Source organism: Mesoplodon mirus, assembly GCF_964341445.2.
Source record: "Mesoplodon mirus genome assembly, chromosome: 1".
Lineage (NCBI taxonomy): Eukaryota > Metazoa > Chordata > Mammalia > Artiodactyla > Ziphiidae > Mesoplodon > Mesoplodon mirus.
Window position 1 is genome coordinate 38,804,838 of NC_138976.1, and position 17,763 is coordinate 38,822,600.

General features: G+C 40.6%; 1 long non-coding RNA gene across 1 annotated transcript; it reads left to right on the plus strand.

Moving 5' to 3' along the window:
- Positions 1-7,562: 7,562 nt before the first annotated feature.
- Positions 7,563-12,962, plus strand: LOC309801009. Its single transcript, XR_014293518.1, has 3 exons — positions 7,563-7,939; positions 11,326-11,450; positions 12,533-12,962. It is a non-coding gene; the product is annotated as an uncharacterized lncRNA (long non-coding RNA).
- The last annotated feature ends 4,801 nt before the right edge of the window (positions 12,963-17,763 follow it).

Here is a 17,763-nt window from a genome sequence, read left to right on the forward strand (position 1 = left end):
TTTGGTTTTTTTGAAAATATAAGTGAAATTGATAAACTTCTAGCATGACTGACAATGACAAAAGGAAGATACAAATTACCAACATCAGGGATGAAAGAGAATTCCTACAGAACCCACAGATATTGAAAAGGATAATAGAATAATATGAACAAGTCTATACATAGAAATTCAACAAATTAGACAAAATGGTCCAATTCCTTGAAAACTACAAACACAAAACTCACCCAAGGTGAAATCAATCATTTAAGTAGTCTTATATTAAATAGATTGAACGTGCAGAAATACACACACACACAAACACACACACACACACCTGCAAAAAAGGAAATTTCCAGATCAGTTGTCTTCACTGGTGAGTCTACCAAACATTTAAAGATGAAATAATGTGTGGAATCTAGTCAAACTCATAGAAGCAGATAGTAGAATTGTGATTGCCCAGGGCTGGGAGGAGGAGGAAATGGGGAGATGCTGGTGACAGGGTACAAAGTTTCAGTTATGCAAGATAAGTTCTGGAAATCCAATGTATGGTGGGCAATGTGACTAAAATTAACAATATTTGAAATTTGCTATGAGATTAAATTGTAAGTGTTATCACCATAAAAAAAAGAAGAAGAAAAAGAAAATGGTAACTATGTGAGGTAGTGGATATGTAAATTAGCTTCTTTGTGGTGATCACAATATATATGTATATCAAAGTACCAAGTTATACACCTTGAATATAAATGATTTTTATTTGTCAATTATACCTCAATGAAGCTGGGGGTGATATAACACCAATTCTACACAAACTCTTCCAGAAAACAAAAGTGGAGGGAACACTTCTCACCTCATTTTATAAGGCCAATATCAAAGTCAAAGACAGTACGAAAAAAGAAAATGATATCAATTTCCCTTATGAACATAGACACACAAGTTCTCAACAAAATATAAGTCAATCATATCCATAAGTATATAAAAAGAAAGATACAATATAACCAGCTATAGTTTAGTCCACAAATGCAAGGCTGGTTCAATATATGAAAATTAACCAGAGTAATCTGCAATTTTGATAGGGTAAAGAAGAAAAACCACATGATCCAATCAGTTGGTACAGAAAAAGCACTGGACCAAAGCCAACATTTATTCAACAACAACTCTCAGCAAACTAGAAATAAAAGGGAACTTCCTCAATCTGATAAAGAACTACAAAATTACTGAAGCTAACATCACACTTAATGATTAAAGTCCTAATGCTTTTCCCTTAAAATTATTACCACAGCAAGGGTGCTCACTTTCCCCAAAACAACTTACATAGTACTGGAAGCCCTGGCTATTTCAATAATTTGAGAAAAGAAAAAGCAAGGCAAGTCATACAAATTGGAAAGGAAAAAATAAATCTACCCTTACTTGCTGATTCCATGACTGTCTACATAGAAAATCCAAGGAATTTACCAAAACATTCCTAAAACTATAGAGTTTAGCAAGATCATGGAATACAAGATCAACACACAAATATCAGTTATATTTCTATACATTAGCAATGAACATTGGAAACTGAAATAAAAAACATATTATTATTTACAATTGTTCCAAAAAATTAAAAAGAATTTGACAAAACATGTGCAGGATCTGTATGCAAAAAATACAAAATGTTGACTAAAAAATCAAAGAAGAAAAATGGAGACACATGCCATGTTCATAAATTAGAAGCCTCAATACAGCTCAGGTTCCTGGGGTTTTGGAGTAAGTTATGCCTTTACCTCATGATAATCTTCCTCCATTTGAAAAGCAGCTTCTGATTTGCCATTGGGTCCTGATGGAGACTGAACATGGAATACCAAGTGACTATGTGAACCAAAATATCTATCATCAACTTGTATAATCTACTTCACTGAATCAAAATCTTAGATATGTGTAAAGCTATTCCTTTGTTAAATGGGATGGTAAATATAAGACCAGACCAAAACAGGACCAGAAGGTATAAGCAAACTGTATAATCAAGTGGTTCACAGTCACATGGTACTTACATTAGGGAACTGTTGACCAAAACTGCCTGCACATTTGGCCAGGTATAATGATAACCACTTGCATGAGATATCTCACAATAAGAGATTCCGATAAGGAACACAGTGCTGTCACAAAAACTAACTGGGAGAATTCAGGAGGGGTCTAAAAGAGTGGGGAGATGCCAGTCCATGTCCTCCCAACCTCCCAGAATCCTTCTCACTGGAATCCATCTTGGCTGAGAGATGCACGGGCCACCAGGAAGGACCATGAGTCAGACTGAATATGGGCCAAGAAAGATGATTGGCCGGAGACAACCGGGGACTAATCACATTACCATAAAACCCGAGACTGTGAGCCACGTGGCAGAGCAGTTCTTCTGAGTTCCCTTACCCTGCTGCTCTCTGCCCAGGCACCCCTTCCCAATAAAGTCTTCTGCTTTGTCAGTACACGTGTTTCCTCAGACAATTCATTTCTGAGTGTTAGACAAGAGCCCACTCTCGGGGCCTGGAAGGGGTCCCCTTTCCTGCAACACTTACTCCTATTGACTCACCACATGACCTTCAATGCTCCTTAGAGTCCCATGGGGAGTCCACTATAAATGTTTAACAGAGGAGGAAAGAGTACTCTCCTTGAGTGACAGATGTGTCTGCAAGGGATGGTGGCAGAATGCTGGCCCTGAAAGGCTGTAGTGAAGAGAAATCCTCCTTAGTGGGCAGAGTTTGGGGAGGTATATCTGATTGTCCACTTTGTGTGGAAGGAGATGTGTTTAGAATCATAATAATTCAATATGAATGGCTCAATGAGCTCACTGGTAATCCGGGGCTGGTAAAGAATATTACTGGACAATTAACAAGGAGACCTGGAGGAGACCATGTGGATGCACTTCTAGGAACCAGAGTGGGAGGATGTAAATAGTCACTACCGGACAGGACATGAGAGGGTGAAAAACAAGTGAAGTTTGGGAATTATTCCTTTGGCCTTCTATACTAAGCCATTCTAATGTTCCTCTTAAGACCATAGCTCCTCTTGGGGCAGTCTTTCCTGCCAAGTTGTAGTTATACTCCCTGCACATCTTTTGGTGATAATGCCTCCCTACAGTCACTAGCCACAGGGTGTGTCTCACCAACCCTGCCCTTATTTCATTAGATCTCCTTAAGTGTCCCATTGTTTCTTAACAATTGACCACAGCAACCCTGATCACAAACTCCGTAAGAGTAGGGACTTTTATTTCTTATATTGTTTGTTAAAATCCCAACATCTAGAATGATGTGTCACATGGCAGGCTTTCAATAAATGTTTGTTGAACAAATATATGTATGGTCCACTTTCTCTCCATTAGAATGTGAATAGCAATTCCTTAAGCATCACTAATAATTACTTATCAAAAATGCATGTCGTCTGGTGTTGGAATGGATGTGAGGAAACAACATAAACTGATACAGCCTTTCTCAGGACTATTTGTTAGCATCTATAAAATGTTTAACATGTACACTTTTTTTTTCTTTTCTTTCTTTCTTTTTTTTTTTTTTTTTTTTTTTTGCCACGTGGCTTTCAGGATCTTGGTTCCTGGACCAGGGATGGAAACCGGCCCTTGGCAGTGAAAGCACAGAGTCCTAACCACTGGTCCGCCAGGGAATTCCCACTTGCACATATTTTAACTGAGCAAGTCTATCATTCTGGCTTTTATGCCAAAGAAATAATCACACATATATGCAAAAGATATATGGGCAATGATGTTTGCTATATATTATTTATAAAAGTGAAAATTGGAAACAAACTGAACATCAATAACAAAAAGATTGATTAAATAAACATGATATACCCCTACAATGTAGCTAAGGAAAAGAATGATTTAGCCTGACCAGACAACTGGATTAGAGAAAACTTGTACAAAAACAAGTTGTAAGTAAGTAGTAACCATGCTTTTTGGAAAATGCAGTTAGCTGTAACATAAAGTCTAGAATTCAGCATCAGTTAATACTGGTTTTATATGGAAGATGGGATGGAGAGTAGAGGTAAATTCCATTATCCAGCATGTATTTATAATTTAAAAAGAAACATTTAAATATACTTACATTAAAAAATAAACAGGAACAACTCAAGTGTTTAAAAAATAACAAGGCTTATTTAATAGCCTTGCTCAGCACATAACGTAAGGGTGATAAAATATCAAGTTGCAAAGCTTATTACAACACTAATAAATGTAGTTGGGTTGACCGTCTACTATACTGTCACACTTAGCTTTCACAGTATGAGTTCAAGGATATTTATCTAGAAAGCTGCACTTAACAAAAAAGGGTATTTGATTATTAATAAACCAATTGCATTTTTTATGGATAATACGGTTTTTTGTCCTTCCCAAAGAGTCCAGATGACAGAGTAGGGTTCATTTTTGCAAAGATGGAAAATTCAGTCTAATTAAGGGGACATACCTGAAGCAGGAGACAGATGGGCCCCAGGCTGAACAATTTCTCCCCTGTGGACAGAAACTCCACAATGGAGGATGGTGGAGGAGGCTGGGATGATGGATGGAGGCTGGGATCTGCACAGATAAGAGATAAAAGACCACATATTCCTCATTCTTGAAGTCAAGGAGACCTCCCTGACTACACACAGTGCAGAAAGGCTCCTTGGAGGTCAAAAAGGGAGGGGGCACCACCCCACAGTAAGTGATGCCAACCTACCCATAGGCCTTTTCGCTAGAACCCATCTTGGCTAAGAGATGCGTGCATGGGAGGACCCTGAGATATACCATATACGGACTCAGAACCAGGCAAAGCAAGATGATTGGCCAGAGGAAACCCGGAAGAAATGCCCCACGAAAGTGATTCAAACTACCGGGAGGGCGTGACTCTATCTGAGGTCGCCCGTGTGTCTCTCCACACATATGTACTCTTTTTCCTCCTAATAAACACTTTCCTTGTTTCACTACTTTCCGTCTCTATGTGGAAATTCATTTCTGCACAGCTGACAGGCCAGGGCCTTGTCACTGGCCACTCGTCCCTGGTGGTCAGGTGACTAGGATTCAGTGCTCTCACTGCCACTGCCCGACCTCAATCTCTGGCCGAAACCGAAATCCTGCTTAAAGCCGCTGCAGGCCGAGGCCACCTGAGGTCATACTCATGACCATCGGGAACTGAGCAATGTACAAGACTCCTTTCCCAGCTGAGGTAAACCCAGAGGCCTTTCACGCTGGCCCGGGGGCTGGAGGGTGTGGGTGCGGTGGCAGGAGCTTACCTCATGGGAGACGTGCCTAGATCCCGGCTGCGTCCGTCCCCCAAGACTCAGGCATCGGAGCACGCCAGGAGACCCGTCCTGGGCGGCTGAGGACGCGCCCAGACCCGCGCCGCCATAGCCGCTCTGGCAAAGCTGCGCCGGAAGACGCCTCCAGATCCAGCCAAGCAAGGCAGGAGGACGCGCCCAGACGCAGGACTGCGGAGGATTCTCCAAGCGAGGTGGAGCTAGGCCGGAGGACGAGCCAAGGGAGCCGCGTCGGTGGCGGCGGGGCCTGGGGAGCAGCAAGGAGAGCTCTTTAGCGTCCGGTGAACTGTGCCCGCCACCCCCTCCGGTGGCCCCGAGCCCAGTCCACACCAACAGCACGCACTCTGAGGAGGCTGAACGGCCCGGTGAAGCGGGTTCCCAGGCGTGGGCGGGGACGAAAGCTTCCTAGGAAAGCTGCTGAACCTTTATGCCTGTGTTCACTTAAATTGCACTAACTTCTTGATGGCTGTATTCCTTTTCTCACTGTATGAATAGGACCAAACTTTAACAATCATTGTCATAGAAAAAATGATTGATGTGAAATAATATTGACCAGATACGTGCTCAATATATGTAATTTAGTTAAAAGATATTCCTATAATATTATGCTCATATGTGCCTAACTTGGTTAAAAAAAAAAAACCAACAGGATGCTCACTAAGGCTGCAGTAGGGTCACCTCTGAGAAATGAGTGCTTTTCTTTTTTTTTTTTTTGCGGTACGCCGGCCTCTCACTGTTGTGGCCTCTCCCGTTGCAGAGCACAGGCTCCGGACGCGCAGGCTCAGCGGCCATGGCTCACGGGCCCAGCCGCTCCGCGGCACGTGGGATCTTCCCGGACCGGGGCACGAACACGTGTCCCCTTCACTGGAAGGCAGACTCTCAACCACTGCACCACCAGGGAGGCCCCCCAGGCCCCCTGAGTGCTTTTCTTGATAATCATTTTCTTATTTTGCATTGTGTGTATTTTCGTACATTATGCATTTTTGAAATTTGCTCTTTTCCTTTTCCTGAGATAAATTCTGTTGGTCACAGATACTTTCTTTTATGGTACTGTTGTGCTTAATGTTCAAGTGTCTTATTTGCCTTATTCCCAAAAGTTATTTGTATCTTGACTACTTTTGGCAACTTAGAGTTTTAACAGGGCATTGATGGAAAGAGAATGCCTATCCTTTTCTTTGTATTACAAAAATTTGAAAAACAGTGATGGAATAAAAACTATGTCTTAAGGCAGGACAAGAAATTTTAAGCATAACATATTCCTTGCCCCTATTAGGCCAGCCCTAAAGTGCTGTGTGCATCTGCATTATACATTAACCAGACCTCCTCAAAGGCGGGAATTCCTGCTCCACCGTAAAGATCAGTGTTTTCTTTTTCTCCTTCTGATACCAATAACATAACTTCTTAGAAGATTAATTTTTCCTTTCCTAATCCTGTAAGGGGTCATAGTGACCTACTTCTCCCCTTGTACGTGCAGGTCTGGACTATGTATCTTTAGTGAACTTTATGTAAAATATCAGTGTGTCATTTTGACGTACCATCCTTTGTCTCGAAAATGTATATGACTATGACTTTGACTTCTAACAGGTGGAATAGTCCTCAGTTTTCTGAAAGACTGTTTCCAGGTCTGTAATCCACAGGTTGGCTTGAATAAAATTCTTTCTCCTTTAGATCAGCTATTAATTTTTCCTAGACAACAAAAAAATAGAAAATGGTAAAATGAGTATCCATAAATAGTTATGCCCTCCATCAACTTAAGAAACCTAACCTTTTGCTGTATTTGCTTTAATTAGTTTTTGCTCAAATTTTATAAAATGAACTAACAAGATGACTTCAGTGCAAACCGTGTCCTTATGCATGCCTTTACAAAATCAATACATTTTCCAGTCAATCAATATAATTCCATGTAACAACTGAGTAACTAATATTCGCTGACATTATGCTCAATTCCTAATCACCACTCCACATTCAAATTTCCCAAATTGTTCCCAGCGTCTTTGGCAACTGTTGTTTTCCCCTTCGGAGTGTGATGCAAGACCATGCGATGTAGTATTTGGCAGTAAAGTTCAAATTAACCCATAACGCCTGGGGTCTCTGAGAGAACCTGGGCAGAAGGGAACATAGAGCCCACCTTGCAACAGTCTAATAATAAAGAAGAAACGCTGCAAAGAAACGGCAAGTCACAGAGATTTATGGGAAATGTAGTTTTGAATCTGGTTGGGTCACCGTGCAGCCCTCTGGGTAGTTTCTAGTCTACATTTGCGCGTGTGCAGGCCCAGCTGCGCGTTCTTGTTTCCGCACTTTCGTCCCTGGTTGATATTTGGTGCTGGGTCCTTGATTGTCCTCCTGTAGAGTGGATTTGGGGCGATAGAGACACCGCGCCGCACGGGAACTTCTGGAGAGGAGTGGGCTTGTGACCCAGGGGGCGGGAGCAGAAAGTCCCGGGGGCCCCCAGGTTCAACCCCCGTGTTAGATGCGGCTGAGCCCTTATCAGGAGCAAGTGCTCGATGCAGGCCGGAGTGTACGGGGATCGTTTGCCTGGCTCCACCTGCAGCCGGACCGGAGAAAAGCCCCCGCGGCGGCCGTGGTAGGGAGCGTGGTACTTGTTTGTTCATAATGCGGATGGTGAGCGTGCCAGAAAGCGCAGGCGGTGGGTCTGTAGTGGAGCCCGAGCTCTGGAGCCAGAGAGACCCAGGTAAATTCCAGCTCTGTCACCTTTAAGCAGGGGCGCTAGAAGGAACCTGGATAAGAAGCAAGTTTCTCATCTGTCAGTAAGGACATTAATAATGACTGCTTCATGGCATTGTTTTAAAACTCAGATAAGTCATCACCTGTAAATCAGGTAAGCTAGTGCAGGGTACTAAGCCCTGAGTACGTGACAACTGCTATTATATTTAGAAGACACGTCGTTCTTCTTATTGGTTGGCGTATGTATAAACCTCAACCATTCTGTGAGGTCTGTATAACCATCTGCTTTAAAAATAACCGAAGCTCAGGTTAGTGGACGGTGGCTCAGGTCACAAGCTAGCAATGAGGGAGTCTGGATTCAAGGGCAGGTGTGCTTTACTTCCAATCTCAGGCTTTGTCTAAATATCACATCTGCCAGAAATCAGCATTGCAGCCTTCACAGCACCTAACAGAGTAACTTGTCCCCAAATCTCCAGGGATATAATAGTAAGTGAATGTAGATGGAATCCTACCATATGTCAAATGTATTCTGGGATTTCTGTTGTCTCCTCAGATCCTTTGAGTCAGACAGAGCCTCCTATCCCCTCATGCACTTCAGGCTGTGTTATTAGTCTAAGATTATAATGAATTCCAAGAAGGTCAGCTTTCTGGCCTTAAAATTGTGGCCTAGGACTAGATTCCAGCTCCTGGGAAATTCATTTTAGAGCACAGCAGCTCTTGTGAAGTAGGAAGCAGGGGGACCCTGGTAAAGGAGTCTTACCTGGAAGAGAGCACCCCCTGACCTTAGACCTCTCTCCAGAGCTACAGAGTGGAGGCAGAAGAGCCCAGGAGCAGGTCTGCACAAGATCAAGAAGTAGTTCTTGATCCTTCTGCCAGGAATGAGCCAGACTTGGTAATGCCACCACATTCAGAAGCCACCACATTGGTGTGACAGTTGGGAGTTTGGGCCAGTCTTGAAAAGAGCAAGGTGAGCTGGGGTGGCCCAGGGGCAGGCTGCTCAGGAAAGGCCACTTTGTTGGAGAGCTAGTGAGGTTGAGGTCTGGGAGTAAAGGATAACCAGGCAGAGGGCGGAAATGGTGTCTCCACTCTCCCTAAATTGCCCTTTTACAGATGCTGCCGTCACACATGTGGCACTATCCTGACTTCACAGAGTCCCACAGTGATGGTTCCTGAAAGGTTTCTATGGTCATCTACCTCTGACTCATTTAAAACTTTAAAGAAATTAGACCTGAGAGTGTCAGTGAATTGTCCAGGGCCAAGTATTGTGACAGATCCAGGAATCAAACAGTGTCATTCACTCTGTCTCCAGTCCATGTTTCAGTAGTTTGTTCCTTTCTATTGATGAGTAGTCATCTGTTGTGTGGCTATTCCACAGTTCATTTATCCATTCACCAGCTGATGCATATTTGGGTTATTTCCAGCCATAAATATTCATATACAGGCTTCTTTGTGTGAACATATGTCTTCAGTCTCTTGGGTTAACATGAAGGAGTGAGTGGATTTTCTGGGTCTCATAATAATTATATGTCTAATGTCGCAAGAAAATGTCAAATTGTTTTCCAAAGTGGCTGTCCTAGTTTGCATTCCCATCAGCAATGTGTCAGGGTCCTGGTTACTCTGTATGTTCACCAGCATTTAACAATATCAGGTTTTTTATTTGAGCCATTATTTTAGGTTTGTAATGGTATTTCATTTTAGTTTTAATTTGAATTTTTCTAATGCCTAATAATAAGCATGTTTTTGTTCGTTATCCATTACTCTTTGTTGAAGATGCCTATTTGATTGGAGACTTACATATGTTCTATAAAAATATTTCCACAGATACATGATTTGTAGATATTCTCTCTCAGTTTTAGGTTTTTTCATATTCTTAACAGTATTTTTCAAAGAGCAGAGGTTTTAAATTTATCAATTTTTCATACCTTTTTCAGTTTCTTTTATGAATGTATTATTCTAGGCTGGCTGCTGTAACAGAATATCACACACTGGGTGGCTTAAACAGCAGAAATATCTTATAACTCTGGAGGTTGGAAGTCCAAGATCAGTATGTCATCAGTGTTGGTTTCTGGTGAACCAACTCTTCCAGGCTCACAGAGGGCCACCTTACTGCTGTGTTCTCACATGGACTTTCCTCTGTACACACACAGAAAGAGAGAGATCTCTGGTGTCTCTTCCTCTTCTTATAAGGACATTGGTCCTATCAGATTAGGGCCCCACCTATTTTAACTTCATTTAACCTTAATTACCTCCTTAAAGACCCTATCTCCAAATACAGTCACATTGGGGGTTAGGGCTTCAACATATGAATTTTGGGGGACACAATTCAGTAAATAACAATGATATATGCTTTTTTGTCCTATCCAAGAAATATTTGCCTAATATGGCCAAAAGCATTTTACCTTTTTATTCCCCTTATATATGTTTGAAAATTATGGCACCATTTGTTGAGAAATATGTACTTTGTTCATTGGATTGCCATGGTACCTCTGCTGGAAATCTATTGAGTATAAATATGAGCTCCTGAAATACAGGTCTGGTTCTGAGTATTCCCTCCAGGGCTTACACGCATCTATTCATTGATTCCCCCATTACCCCAGCAGAGGACTCTGGCTGAGGATGTGTGTAACCTAGAGAGTGCTCAGGTGTATAAACCATTGGTGTATAAGAAATGATTATAGGAACACTATTTATAATGACTTTATCTTTAAAAAGACACTAAGCTTTGGGACTTCCCTGGTGGTCCATTGGTAAAGAATCTGTCTTCCAATGCAAGGGACACGGATTCAATCCCTGGTTGAGGAACTAAGATCCCACATGCCGCAGGGCAACTAAGCCTGCGCACGACAACTACTGAGCTCACGCACCTCAAGTAGAGGGCCCACGTGCCGCAAACTACAGAGCCCACGTGCCCTGGAGCTTGCACACCACAACTAGAGAGAGAAAGCCCACAGGCTGCAACTAGAGAGAAGCCCACACGCCACAACTAGAGAGAAGCCTGCAAGCCACAATGAAAGATCCCACATGCCTCAAGGAAGATCTGGCGTGCTGCAACTAACACACGGCGCAGCCAAAAAATAAAATAAAATAAAGAAATAAAATGTTTTTTAAAAAAGGCACTAAGCTTTCTTGGTAGTATATTAACTGAGATTATAAGTACATATTTTAGAAATATATACAAATGAATTAGGGCATGAAAATAATATTTGTACTAATTGTGTGATGCCCCCAAAGTATAAGACAAAATTAGGGCTGTAATAATTTATAATTTTATTTATTATTTTACAATATTTTGCTTTAAACTCTCAACAGTAAACATCACAAGAGTTTTCAAAGGTATTTTCTATGTTACCTGTTTCTAAACCCTTCAGATTAATCAGAAATGTGCTATTACAGGCATGAATGTCATTCAAGGATGTGACTGTGGATTTAACCCAGGAGTGGAAACACCTGGGCCCTGCTCAAGAGTATCCTGTACAGAGATGTGATACTGGAGAACTACAGCCACCTCCTCTCAGTGGGTGAGCAGACCTTACCATGTGAATGCCTCAAGAATGCAATCCTGTTTATTCTCTTGTTCTTAACTGCTACTTTTATCATATGTGTCATATCCTGTTGTTTCTTTTGATTGACTATTCTCCTGGTTAAGGGTCATATGTGCCTTCTTTTCATACTTCATAATTTTTTATTGGTTGCTAGTTACGGATTTTAATTTGTTGGGTGTTGTATTTTTTTGGTATTTTAAAATATCTGGGGGCTTTCTCTGGAATAAAGTTAAGTTATTTGGAATTAGTTTTATCCTTTCAAGATCTAAAGCTTTGTTCTCTTGGATTCAGAGCAGTCTAGGGCTGACTTTGCTCCTGTACTAAGGCAGATCTTTCAGGTTATTCTACTGAGTCCTCCATGAATTAAGAGATCTTTCTACTCTGGCTGGTAGGATAACAAGCTTCCCATCTCTGTCTGTGCTTTGGTGATTTATCATCCTCCTCCTTTCCAGTGATTCTTTCCCCAGTCTCAGGTAGTTTCCTTACATGCATGCACAAGTCTCTACTCAGCCAAAGACTCAAGGAGATCTTTCTGCAGATTTCTACAGCTCTTCCTTACTACAGCTCTTTCCCCTTCAGTATTTTGTCTTGCAGATTCTAGTTGCCTTGGCATTCCTAAATTACTAACTCTGTCTCCTCAACTTACTGAGAGTGTCAGGCTCTCTTTGGTTTCCCTTACTGTGTTGTGGCATAGAAATTTTCTATACTGTGGGAATAATGGGACTCACTTAATTTGTTTCCTTTTTCTTAAGAATTCCTGTCCTGCACTGCCTATTGTTCCATTTTGTATGATTTTCTACTTGTTTGACATGAGGAGGTAAAGTGATAGTCCCCATGAAGTCCCTTGTATAAAACCCCACACATGGACTATTTTTAGAATTTAATTATTTAGTCCTACGATTCAGGGATTTAAGAAGATTCATTCCTTCTGTCACCTCCTCAAAAAGGTCAAATGAGCACCTTCATTGTATAGTTCCTGAAGCTGTACCTTCCTTTATATCCAGAAGTATTGAAGCCCATGTAGCTGATCCAAACAATAAATTCTTTTCCACTTATAGAGTATTGCTTTGGAAAACCAGATGTGACCTTCAAGTTGGAGGAAGGAGAAGATCCATGGTTATTAGAGGAAGAATGTCTAAATAGGAGCTACTCAGATGAGTTACTGAGTACTAGAAGAAGGTATCCAGGGAAAAGTAAATCCAAAGTGATCAGTTATAGGTAGGAATTTTAATTTTAATTTTATTTATTTATTGGCCATACCGCACGGCTTGCTAGATCTTAGTTCCCCAACCAGGGATCAAACCTGCATCCTCGGCAGTGAAAGCGTGGAGTCCTAACCCTGGACCACCAGGGAATTCCCTAGGTGGGAACTTTTAGAGGCCTGTGTCTTTGGTAGTTTACAAAGAATAGATCCAGTACAATGTGGAAGATGAAGGTATAACATAACCAATGCAGTACTAGCATACTGATTTTCTGATCTTTAAAGGCTGGGAGTCCAAGTGTATCATTTACAACTGAAAAACCAAGTTATAGGATTTTTATTTAATTGTAAAATGATAAACACTAAGAAATATTAGAAAAGGCACTAAAATTGGGCATTAAAGGATGGTTAAGGAGAGAGAAGAAACACTGATTTCATCATTGGTTCTATAATATGGAATTACTAGTTACTGTCTTAAGTAAGTAGAAGATTAAAAAATACACAAGTTTATAATTATAAAAGTACCTACTAGAGCAAAAACACAATCTTCCTAATTCTTAGAAGAAAAATGAACAGAGCCATGAAAACAGAACTATTTACTAAAAAGACTTTTTTTTTTTTTTTTTTCAGTACGCGGGCCTCTCACTGCTGTGGCCTCTCCCATTGCAGAGCACAGGCTCTGGACGCGCAGGCTCAGTGGCCATGGCTCACGGGCCCAGCCGCTCCGCGGCATGTGGGATCTTCCCGGACTGGGGCACGAACCCGTGTCCCCTGCATCGGCAGGCGGACTCTCAACCACTGCGCCACCAGGGAAGCCCTAAAAAGACTTTTTTATAACATAACTGAACATAAACTAAAACAAATATATCTGCCACTCAACTTACTGAAAGGAGTTAAGTTACCTATTAAATAAGTGCTATCAGATTGTACCAAAGAGTTATACCTAAAAAATAATGTAGAAAGTTTGAAATATAAAACAGTAAATTTAATAAGCCAATAAATGTACAAATAAATCAAGGTTCATTTACCTGGCTGCTAAAGTTCGAATTTAGGCAAAATAATATGAAATCAGAAAAAGGGCACTTGAATGATGTTTTTTAAAGACATTTTAAAAGGACAATAAATGTTTTGATTATCTGTGCATGAAATAAGTTATCAGGATCCATAAAACGACAATTGTAAGAGGTATAACGTAAAAGATAAACATATTAGATATAGTAGATCTTAATATACCTTTCTGGTTTTATACCAGATACAGTGGAGAACAAATGAAGTTCTAGAACAAGGGTTGGCAAACTACAGTCCTTGAGCCAAATGCAACCTGACACTTCTTTTTCTAAATTAAATTTTTTGGAACTCAGCCACTCTAGTTCTTTTACGTATTGTCAGCACTGTCTTCATACTACAAAGGTGTAGTTGACTAGTGACAAGGACCATTAGGATAATTCTCAGGAGTAAAGTTAAAAGCTCTGAATTTTTTTTATGATTTATAAGATATGATTCACTTTTGCTATTCATTTTATCTTCCAAAAGAGAAAAACATACCAGCTCTGGAGAAAATTAAGGAGATTTTATTATTTCTTAAAAGAATGACATAAGTCTATGACATAAGCAATAAATCAGCAGGTGATTCCCTACTTCAATTCCTTTCCTCTTTCTTCATTTTCTAGAAGTCTGGCCAGGCCCCTAGCCTAGGAGTAAATGACCCATGTGCTTTGAACCCAATGACTAAGTTTTCAAAAACAAAACACATGGTATTGATTATAAATTTTCTACAAGACGTGATTTATAAAATTGGATTTTACTATTAATACTAGTTTATGTAGATAACTTCTATCCTAGAAATTTGAGAAAACCTAATGTAATTGTGAAATCCATGGAGAGTTGAAGCAAAGAATAAAAATGCACAAACTCTTGTTACCAGACATATGTGGTGGTGATTTGTGCTGTTATTCCAGATTTAAATCTCCATCCCCATCCAATGGACAGTCCCAGAGGGGCTCCCTGGCTTTTATAAACTGCAACACATAGTAAAACAAAGTAATAAGCTAGTAGAACTATCATTTAGCAATTACTTCCTGATTATAGCAAAAATAATAAAGTATTTTGAAAAATCCAAATTCCAATACCCGGAGGTGATCGCCTTTAGTATTTGTGTGTATTCCCTTTTAGCACATGGTCTTTGCATCACAACTTATTTTTCTGAGATCTGGACTTATTTTTTTCAAATAGTGTTGAAAAAAATGGTTCTTACCAATGTATTGTTGATATTTTTGATGACTAGAAGGGTATGCTTTTAATTTTGGTTTATGGTTAACTATTAGCACAGATATACCCTAATTTAGCTCATTGTTAATAGGATAAAACCCAGCTTATTTAACTGATTGCCTGCTGTGCAATTTTCACTGCCATCTAAAGCTGCAGATCTCTATTATGTCCACTACTTAGCATTCATTTTAATTATAAGTCACTACCTTGATGATTATTCTCAGTGATGTACGTTCCTTACCTCCAAGCAGGATAGTTTTATACAAGGATCCTTACCCCTAAGTTGAGGACAAAACCATCTGCTGTGAAGGGAGCAGATATCAGTCATTCTGTAGTAAAGGTTGCAAGAAAGGGGCTGGCAGACTCCTCTGGGCCTTTCTCTAAAAGACTTCAATCCAACTCTACCCTCACAGAGACAAAGTGGGAATAATGAGAAGCAGAATCCATACAAGAGATCAGAACCTCAAGTGGGGCTTAAAAGTCAGCCCAGAACCCTGCATATTCTCCCCTCAATCCTGATCTCTAATCAGGATAACAGTGTAGATCGGAGTGGCTGTCAAATAGGGTTTGGGGATAGACCACACTATTTCTTAACACTCCTGGGGGTCTCTTCTGAGGAATGGTTATAGACAATTTAGGATCATTTAAGTTAGACATCAGTTTGAAAAATCTGATAGAAGCCTTGAACCTCACCCGAGAAATATGCACAGACCCGATTGCAGCCAGAAACTTGCATGAATTTCAGGCAGCTAATGAGTTTCTTGCATCTCATTAGTGGGTCTCAGGTTAGGAATGTAGTGGATATGGCTCAGAACACTTATTTCCTTGTTCCCTGATTCTAAAGGATTTAAGTATGCTCAAGTGGGGAGGGCATGGATCTAGAATGCAGAGGAGCAGAGAAAGAAGCAGGCACCCCCTACCTTTGGCAACACTCCCTTGCTTCCCTCTATCCCTCTACCTGGGTTACACCTAAGCTGTCTGTCAATTCAGCTAGCAGATCTGAGATAGTCAATGGTGGAATTAGTAACTTCATCACTAGCTGACCAGGAAGGCAATCAAATCTGTGCAGTAGAATACCTATTATGTTTAATTATTTGCAGTTATATAGGCAGGTGAAATTTAGTGTCATTCGTCAAACCACCAGCTAGTCAGGCAATGAAAATAGACCTCAGGCGAGGACTGAAGCTCCCTATTAATCATGTCACTACACACAACAGTGTGATGATCCTCTGTCAACAGGCTTCTTTTCTGCCTGCAGTGGTGTGAAGAAAGAAAATCCAACTCCTCTTGGGTCTCCAGATGAAAATACCACTTGTTGGAACAAAGTTCAGAGACGAGTAGGAAAGATCTACAGTACATAATAAGTACCTGCCATGTCCTAGGCACTGCTAGGCCCTGGGGACATAAGAACTGAACCAAGTTCCTATCCTCAGGAGTCTCCATTCCAGTGGAGGAACTGGTAGAAGCTTATAAATGAATATATGCTGCTTGGTAATCATAGGTGCTGTGACTGAAACTAAAGCAGGATAAGGAGAGAGCCCCTTCTAGGTTTCTCTGAGGACCTCTTTGAGGAAACATCATTTGGCAAAGACCTGAATAGAGTGGGTGAAGAAGACTTGTGGACACCTGGACAGAGTGAATGTGACCCCTTCCTGAGGCAGGAGAGCACTTGGTATGTCTGAAGAATGGCAAATTCATCATGGCTGGGGTACAGGTATAAAGAAGGGGATGGAGATGGGGCAAAGAGGGGGCTGGACCAGACCCATAGGACTTTGTAAGCCATTGAAGGGGCCATTGATTTATAATCATCATCCTGGAAACCTTTTGAGGCAGATGAGCTTTGTTATCAGATTTACATTTTGCAGTCTTCACTCTGACTGTGGGGTGAATAATTAACTGCAGTGGGCCAAAGATAAAAGTAGAGAAAAAAGTTAAAGCCTGTCACAATTCCGGTAATTCTCAAGGCAAGAAATGCTATGATTTGGGCTACACACAGCAGTAGTGAGAGAGTGATGGATTGTAAGTGAGTGGTGAGAAAAAGACAGGAGTCAAGGATGTTTCCAAAATTTGAGGCCTAACCAGTGGATGAATGGACATGCCATTATCAGAAATGGGAACACCAGGGATGGATTAGGTTTGGGCAGAAAAAGTATATGGATTTAGAAATGTCTTACATACTTCCTACATATCCAAGGGGATGTGTCAAAAAGGAGTGTAGAGATTTGTGTATCTTATTAGGGAAAGTCATGGCTGTGTATAAATGTTTGGACTCTATGAGTATCTAGACAGAACTTATGGCCATTTGCCTGAATAAGTCACCTAGAATAGCTAGGGAAGAGACATGGAAGAGGAACATATAGAAATTGTTTGCATTTCTTTACACTAACAATGAAATATTAGAAGGGGAAAGTTTTTTAAAAATTCCTTTTTAAAATCACATTTAAAAAAACTTAGGAATAAACCTGACCAAGGAGGTGAGAACTATAAAACATTAATAAAGAAAAATGAACATGATTCAAAGAAATGGAAAGATATTACATGCTCTTGGATTTGAAGAATTAATACTGTTAAAATGGCCACACTACCCAAAGTAATATACAGGTTTCATGTGATCCCTATCAAATTACCCATGACATTTTTCATGGAACTAGAACAGATAATCCTAAAACTTATATGGAATCATAAAAGATCCAGAATTGCCAAAGCAATCCTAAGGAAAAAGAACAAAGTACAAGGCATAACCCTCCCAGACTTCAAACAATGCTACAAAGCTACAGTAATCAAAACAGCATGGTACTGGCACAAAAACAGACATATGGA